Source organism: Muntiacus reevesi, chromosome 9 (assembly GCF_963930625.1).
Source record: "Muntiacus reevesi chromosome 9, mMunRee1.1, whole genome shotgun sequence".
Classification (NCBI taxonomy): Eukaryota; Metazoa; Chordata; class Mammalia; order Artiodactyla; family Cervidae; genus Muntiacus; species Muntiacus reevesi.
The window spans coordinates 47,012,235-47,021,020 of record NC_089257.1 but is presented as its reverse complement, the minus strand read 5'-3'; positions in this window follow the sequence as shown (position 1 = coordinate 47,021,020).

Here is an 8,786-nt window from a genome sequence, read left to right as displayed (position 1 = left end):
GTAATGCCACCTTGCCCATGTGTCTGCTATCACTGCATTAAGAAGCAGGTTGTTCTTCTTTATCTTGATTCTTCCTTCCTGGGCTGTGTGGGTTCCTTCCCAGTTTTATGGTTGCCAATAACAAAGTTATCATTAAAATTTCTTTGACTTTAAATAGAGATTTATTAGATTTACTATTTAAAAAATAGTTTCCCAGCTGACACAGCGGTAAAGAATCTGCCTGCCAATGCAGGAGACACAGGAGACTCAATCCCTGGGCTGGAAAGATCCCCTGGAGGAGGAAATAGCAACCAACTCCAGTACTCTTGCTTGAAAAATCCCACGGACAAAGGAGCCTGGCAGGCTACAGTCTATGGGGTCACAAAGAGTTGGATATGACTGAGCAACTGAGCATGCATACACGCCAATGCAGTAGACTTGGGTTCGATCCCTGGGTCAGGAAGGTCCCGGGAGAAGGAAATGGCAACCCACTCCAGTATGTTTGCCTGGGAAATCCCATGGACAGACGAGCCTGGCGGGCTATAGTCCATGTGGTTGAAAAGAGTGAGACACAATTGAGCAACTGAGCACAAGAGCACACGTTTAACAGATACACCATGAAAGGATAGACTGAAAGGAACAGAAGGCGATGTTCTGGGTCAGAGGACCTGGCACTCCTCCACTCTTAGATACTCATGGTTCTCCATTTGTTCATCTTTTCAGAATGAGGTCAGAGACAGCAGAGGTCAGATTTGTGCTGGCTGAGAGAAATCTGGACTTTAGGACCCTCCCTCACCAAATAACTTAAAAAAAACAAACATGTTTTGCACCCGTGGAGCTGCCTTTCAAAGTGGCTGATGTTGTTTACCCTGGACAGGTCTGGGAAACTGTTAAGAACGACTCTGGACGCAGGAAACGGAGAAAATGATGGAGTCCAAAATTGGCTAGACTGTGTCACAGTGGTCATGGAATGTCCAGCTAACTGAAGAAGGGCCAGAAGAAAAGATTCCATATAACCCACACCTTTCATTATCTTCCACAGTAAGCTTCCTTCCCTCCTCAGTGCCGACAATGGATGTAGAGTAGGCTGACCTGCACTCAGGTGCCTGCTTATTAAGAGGTCAGTGTGCATGTTTATACCTTAGCTAAGGTAGTAAGCACTTAAAGAAGAGTTTCAACCTCCCCTTCATGATCTTTGCTTAGCAACAAATAGTTTTGACAAAAATCTCTGAGTACACACACACACACACAGAAGCATCCATTTTACTGCCTCTAGCCTAATTCATGGGTAGAGATTTGTACAAAATGTGGTAAGAGCATCAAGAAGACCACATGTTTTTCTCAGCCCTCACTCTGTCCCAGGGGCTTCCCAGGTGGTGCAGTGGTAAAGAATCTGCCTGCCAACGCAGGAGACTCAAGAGACACAGGTTCGATCCTTGGGTTGGAAAGATCCCCTGGAGAAGGAAATGGCAACCTGCTCTAGTATTCTTGCCTGGAAAATCCCATGGACAGAGGAGCCTGGCAGGCCATAGTGCATGGGGTTGCAGAGTTCCATGAACAGAGGAGCCTGGCAGCCACAGTCCATGGGGTTGTTGCAGAGTCATACACGACTGAACACAGAACAGCAACAGCCTATCCAAAGAACCAGCTTTCAGGCTATCAGCTAAAGAGATTAGAACTTACTCACATTTAATTAACCAATCAATTAATCAAATACCTATTTTTTTTCAAATGTCTATTGGGGATCACTTAATGCAAGAGTTTTTTGATACAACTTCAGGGTTGAATATTATATTTCCATATTAAGTTTTCTTATTCTATCTTACATTCATTATTCAAAACGTCATCCTTTTAGTACTGCTTATACTTTCTTGACTTTTCTTTCCCATCTTAAATCTATCTGCTCCTAATTTTCTTCTCATTTTCTTTCCATAAATCTATTCTGCAAAGCTTTTTTCAGGAAGCAAAGTAGATTTTATCATTCTAGGGGTCCGTTTGAAAATTATTATTACAATTATCATATTCCTATTATCTTTACTATAGTTTTTTTAGCTCATACTATGTGCCAGACACTCTAGAAATACTCTAAATGCTATGTGCTAAGCCGTCTCAGTTGTTTTTATTTGTGACTCTAAGGACCATGGCCAGCCAGGCTCCTCTGTCCATGGGATTCTCTAGGCAAGAGTACTGGAGTGGGTTGCCATGCCCTCCTCCAGGGGATCTTCCCAACCCAGGGATCGAACCCACATCTCTTACATCTCCTGCACTGGCAAGCGGGTTCTTTTCCACTAAGGCCACCTGGAAAGCCCTGCTTTAAAGAGATTAACTCATATAATCTACATAACACCCCTATAAGGAGGGCATTGTTATTAATTATCTTTACTTTTCATCTGAGGTACCGTAAACACCAAAATTAAGTAGCCTTCCTAAGGTCACACAGTTGATCAGTAGCTGTGATGGGCTATGTGACTCCTGAGCCCAGTCCTCCTCTGCAGGTGGGTACAGTGGGTTCAGGTGGGAGCACAGGGTTCACGTGCTAAAGCTGAAGGGCCCAAATGGCCAAAAGAGCAGCTCAGGCACTGTGCTTTCACCAGCTCTGATGGATACAGTCAGACCTACACCTTGATTTTGTTTCCTGCATATGAGGATGGACAGGGTCTGATCAATCTGCATTACGTCCCATGTGGTCTTTCCAGACTGGCCATTTATAGTCAACACTTATTGAGTAGTTGCTCTGCAGTACATAGCGTCTGCTGTGCTTTATTGTCTAACTGAATTAACCACTTGAAATAGATACTGTTATTATCATCGTGACTTTTAGATGGGAACACAAACTCTGAGGCACAAGTCACCTGCCCAAGGTCACACAGCTAGCAAGTAATGGAGTTAAGATTCAAATCTGTGTTAGGGAGATTTTAAAGACTGACATTTATTTAAATATCACATGGTATGTTCCCAATGAATTTCATTTCAGAGTTGCCTGGCAGGATTTTTATATTTTATATACATTCTTATTGGCTTCCCAGGTGGCTCAATGGTAAAGGATCCTCCACCTGCCAATACAGAAGACACGGATTCAATCTCTAGGTCAGGAAGATCTACTGGGGAAGGAAATGGCAACCCACTCCAGTATTCTTACCTGGAGAATCCCATGGACAGAGGAGCCTAGCAGGTTACAGTCCATGGGGTCGCAAAGAGCCGGACACGACTTAGCGACTATACAATATACATTCTTAGAGCCTCTTATGATTCCTCTGAGTAACTACAGGAAAACCAAATCCACACTCTAAAATTATATAAGCTTACTAAAGAACTGATTAAAGCCCAGGTGATTACATGATAAACTACAAGCAAAACACTCTGTGCTCCTATTATTCTGCTAACCCAGTCCCACTTGAGTAATAAATTGGAGCTCCCACTGTGGTCTGGATCTCTCCACTGATCTCCTGGTCTGCATTCTTCTGCTACTTCTCTTCTGCACTTCGACCTTTTGTGTAGCAATTAGAATTGCCTTCCTCCAATACAGAGACCTCAACTTCTTTATGTGCAATTTACCAGAGTTGAGATATTGCAGAAAGAGTTTCCTCTAACTGGACATAAGTTTTCCTTCCCTTCAATAACTGCAAAATAATGACTGCTTTAAGGATACTGCCTCAATAAAATAGTAAGAGGTAGTCTTCATTTGTTTAAATTTTAAAGTATTTGTAGGTAGTAAAGATATATTCAATGCTTGTTTTGTGGGTTATGAGGAAAATGTTTTGAATATATTATTCAAGAAAGAAAAAGAAGACAAGTTTTCCAAAGTGGTTTTTTTTTTTCCTCCTCAATTATGTTCCTATTTTCCTTCAATCTCCAGTGATTTTTTAGGCTCAACTGGGAGTGAAACTTACTTAAATCTATTACATAAAACTTCAAATGCAGATGCATGTTAAAATGCAGAAGATGGTTGTTATCTTCAAACACAGACATCTGCGGATGGAGTGGGGGAGAAGGGAAGAATCAGGACAGGAGAGGCTAGAGGACAATGACTGGAACCATCTTCTGAACTCTGAGGTCTATCTTGGTTTTCTTTCCCCCAGGCTACTCAATTTTATTCTTCTCTACTGACATCTCTTTTACCTGGCCTCCAGCTGTTCTCCCTGGCCTGAGCTCCATTCTTGGACCTCTACTGTCTTGCTATACTTTTCCTCAAGGCATTTCATTTGGTGGTAGGGTTTTAAATTCTGTCTATATGCTGCTGACTCTCAAGTTCTGATCTCCGACGATTTCCCTTTCATCTCTAAACTCATATGTGAAACTGTCTAACTTGGAAACCATTTAAGGTGTAACTTCATCTTTACCTGTTTCTTCCCAACCTGCCTCCTTTAATTAAATTATACATTTAAATGCTCAGGTATACAGTAATGAATGCATCATTCCCTTTATCTCTTCCCCATGCTTCTCTTCCTAATTCAATTCACCAGCAAACTTAATTGCTTTTAAGTATGTAATATATCCCAATCTGTTTTCTTCTCTCTGTTCCTTCCTCCATCACTCTAATATAAACCACTGTAATCTCCTGCCTGGACACTGTAATAACCTCCAATAATAGACTGTCGCTTGTTTACTCAGAATCTATGAATCTCTAGGAAAGCTCTAAAGTTTTTCATGTAGCCACCTTCTTCCTCCTGGCCAGGTGCTTTAAGGGTGTCTGGCTCCATCCCCAGATCCCGGAGGTAGAACCTAATTAAACCAAGGCAACAGTGGTATGCCATTCTCCTAAAGCAGGGACTGCTTTAAGGAGGGAGCACCTGATCAAATTATGGCCAATGAGACATGAAGGAAAGTTTATGGAAGGCTCCTGAGTAAGGTTTTTCACGCTTACAAAAGGGATACAAGGAAAATATAGCCTCCTTCAACCTCTGGCCATTGTTGTGTCTAATCTGATGACCAAAAATGCCACAACCAAACTGTGATCAGCCAGGGAGGATGGAGCGCACATTGAGAGAGGGGCACAGCCTCTAAAATTCTAGTTAAGTGGACCCAGAGTCTTGATGACATACCTCTGCAGCCTTTTTGTGATAGGAAGCAATTCATTTCCACATTATCTAAGCCACTCTGAGGCAGTATCTTTTTTATTTCAAAGACTTCTGTGCCAGTCTGAGTTCCTAGTTGCCAACAACAGAGTCCACTAAATAGTTTAAGCAAAAAGTGTGAAAGAATGTCCTAGAGTTGGAGTGCGTCAGATTTGGAATCCAGGAACACCATCCATGAGACATCAGCAGACAGCTTCAATGGACACCTTACCACTTCTGCCACCACTGGGGCAGACAAAGCAGACCACAGAGACTAAGGCTGGGTGTGAGAGTTAGCACTAGCATCTTTACTTCTACCTCCTCTGGAAGCTGCATCTCCCTCCACCACCTATCCCAGAATCAGTTCTCTTCCATGTCATCATTTCCTAACCTGGGTCAGATGGGTTAGACTAGCAAAGTTCAGGCCACTTGCCTTCACCCCAGCTGTAAGGGAAGCAAGTAAAAAGAGTTTCTGGCTTCCACCTTGGAGTGGCATGGCTCAGAGTGGGATGCCTTGGTTATCTATTGCCATGTAACAAATCAGCCCAAAACTTAGCAACTTAAAACAATTGACATTTGGTATTTCATCGTTTCTGAGCTCAGGAACCTGAGGGCAACTTAGCTGAGTGGTTGTGTTTCAAGGTCTTTCATGAGACTGCAGTCAAGCCAGGGCTATATCACCTGAAGGCTTGACTGGGGCTGCTGTCAAGAAGGTTTCCTGGTTGGCTATTGGCTGGCTGAAATCTGAGTTCCAAGCCATGTGGGCTCTCCACAGGGATACCTGGACATTCTCAAGACATGGCAGCTGGCTGCCCCAGAGTGAGTGACCCAAGAGAGATAGAGGGCAAGATATAAGCCACATTCTCTTACTACCTAACCTTAGAAGTGACTTCTGTCACTTACAGAAACTAAACCTTGGTACAGTGTCAGAGGGGACTACACGGCAGTGTGAATACCAGGATTTGGGGATCATTGGAAGACATCTCAGAGACTGGGTGCCACAGTGAGAAATTCTCCAGACACAGAATGTATAAAAGAAGCTGCATAGATAGAAAACATGAAAAATATTCCTTAGAGCAGTACTTTCCAGTCTTGTTCACATTGTGTCACACAGAAAATGATGCTATTCAGGTTAATGGATGGATCTATTCGTAGACAGACCAACCTTGTGACTTTGGCCAGCCCTGTCCTTGCCTGGTTACACTAAGGACTGAAGGGATCAATATCTTTTATACCTATGACCTGTTTATGTGAAGAAAAACATTCTAACTGATGCATTTCCTAAACTGTCTTCCTTCCTCGAATCTTGCCTCTGACAATATTTTCTCCTCAGGGTAGTTACGGCGATCTTTCAATTCATGAGTTAAATCACATTGATTCACCGCTTAAACCTCAAATGGTGTCCAGTTGCCTTGGAAAGTAAGCCCAAACTTCTCTGTCTGATCTCCAGTGTATAACGAAGCTTCCCTCTTCCTTTTCAATACCATCATGAATTAGTCTTCCCCTTACTCAGTTTGGAGGTCCAGAGTGGCTCAGATGGTAAAGAATCTTCCTGCAATGCAGGGGACCTGGATTTGATCCCTGGGTTGGGAAGATCCTCTGGAGAAGGGAATGGCAACCCATTCCAGTGTTCTTGCCTGGAGAATTCCACGGACAGAGGAGCCTGGCAGGCTACCATCCATGGTATTGCAAAGAGTCGGACATGACTGAACAACTCACACTTTCACTTTTGTTCAGTTTACCTCTGTCAAATTGTTCTATTTCTACCCCCCACCCCCAGTTTGTCCTCCACTCAGTGATGTTCTTTCAGAACTCACTTGTTCTTTCCTCCACCTTAGACATACCTTCTCCTCAGCTAGCCCCTTCCTTTTCTTCAGACTTCAGTCTAATCAACATATTCTTAGAGAAACTTTCCATACTGACCTTTTTTAAATGTTCTATTTCACATTACATCTATTTCCTTCATATCACTGTCACTATCAGAAACTTTCCTGCTCATTCTGTCAAACCACAAATATTCATGGAACACCAATTATGTGCCAGATAGTGTTTTGGGCACCCACTATCTGTTTGCTTTTGGGCTTATTTCCATCCCTTACTCCTCATGGGGGTACAGACCTTGTCTGTCATTGCTGAGAATCCAGCATTCGAGACAGTGCCTGACACTTGGAAATGTCCAGTGAAAATTTTTTGAATGAAAAAAGGGCAATATTCAGGTCCAGATGGGCCAGGGTACTCACGAGAGCATAGGTCAGCAGCTTGGCAAACACATGACAACCAGTGTCATATGTAAAAGAATCATCTGATAAAGAAGCAGTGGTACATATATACAATGGAATACTACTCAACCATAAAAAAGAACACATCTGAGTTAGTTCTAATGAGGTGGACGAACCTAGAGCCTATTATACAGAGTGAAGTAAGTCAGAAAGAGAAATATAAATATCGTATACTGATGCATATATATGGAATCTAGAAAGATAATACTGATGAATTTATTTTCAGGGCAGCAATGAAGAAACAGACATAGAGAAAAGACTTATGGACATGGGTGGAGAAGAGGAGGGAGAGGGTGAAATGTATGGAGAGAGTAACATGGAAACTTACATTACCATATGTAAAATAGACAGCCAATGGGAATTTGCTGTATGGCTCAGGGAACTCAAACAAGGACTCTGTGACAATCTAGAAGGGTGGGATGGGGAGGGAGGTGGGAGGGAGGCTCAGGAGGGAGGGGACATGGGTATACCTATGGTTGATTCTTGTTGATGTATGACAGAAAACCACAAAATTCTGTAAAATAATATCCTTCCATTAAAAATACAAATAAAGTAGCAGAAAAAAAAAAGAATCATGTGAATCAGGAGTTCAGAATCCTAGTGAGCAGTGTGGGTCTGGATACATATAAGACAGAGAGTAAGACTGTGAAGAATCAGAAGCCAGATGGGAGGAACTCATTCATGGAGACAAAGGTAAGCTTCCCTCCACGGTCAGCCCATTTACTATCACTCTAATCGACGCGGACTCCCGCAAGCTAAGTGCAGTGACAGCTGTTGAATGGTGTCCCCGCTAAGATTCAGGTCCACCTGGAGCCTCAAAAATGTGACCTTATTTGGAAACAAGGTCTTTGCAGATGCAATTAGTTAAGATCTAGGAAGGAAGCCATCCTGGATTTAGGGTGGGCTCCTTCTAAGAAGAGGAGAGAATGCAGAGACAGATACAGAAATGACAGAGACAGAGTCTGGAGTACTGCATTGATAAGTCAGGGAATGCTAAGGAATTGTCAGGAGTTACCAGAAACTAGGAGAAGGCAGGAAGGATTCTTCCCTAGCACTTCCAGAAAGAGTGTGGCTGTGCTGACAACTTGTTTTTGGACTTCCAGCATCTATAAATGTGAAAGAGTAATTTTCTGTTGTTTTAAGCCATCAAGGTTGTGGCAATTTGTCACAGTAGCGCAAGGAAAATAATGTAACTGCTGTTTTTTATTTTTTTCTGAGCCTAAAGTGTTCAATAATTCAGCTAAGCAAATTTCTAGCCAACTATTTGCCCAGTATTTGGCAAAGAGCAGGTTATTTTTTTTAATTCTAATTCTTGTTGAAATCAATGTTTGATGATTGGGTGACTTGGCATAAATTTAAAAAACCCTTAGGAGAAATATACCAAAACCTTTCAATGATTCTGTCTCTGAATATGAAGAGTCAAACGAACCTGAGGAACCTGACCTTCTTCCTGCTGGCTGAAATGAGAATGCAT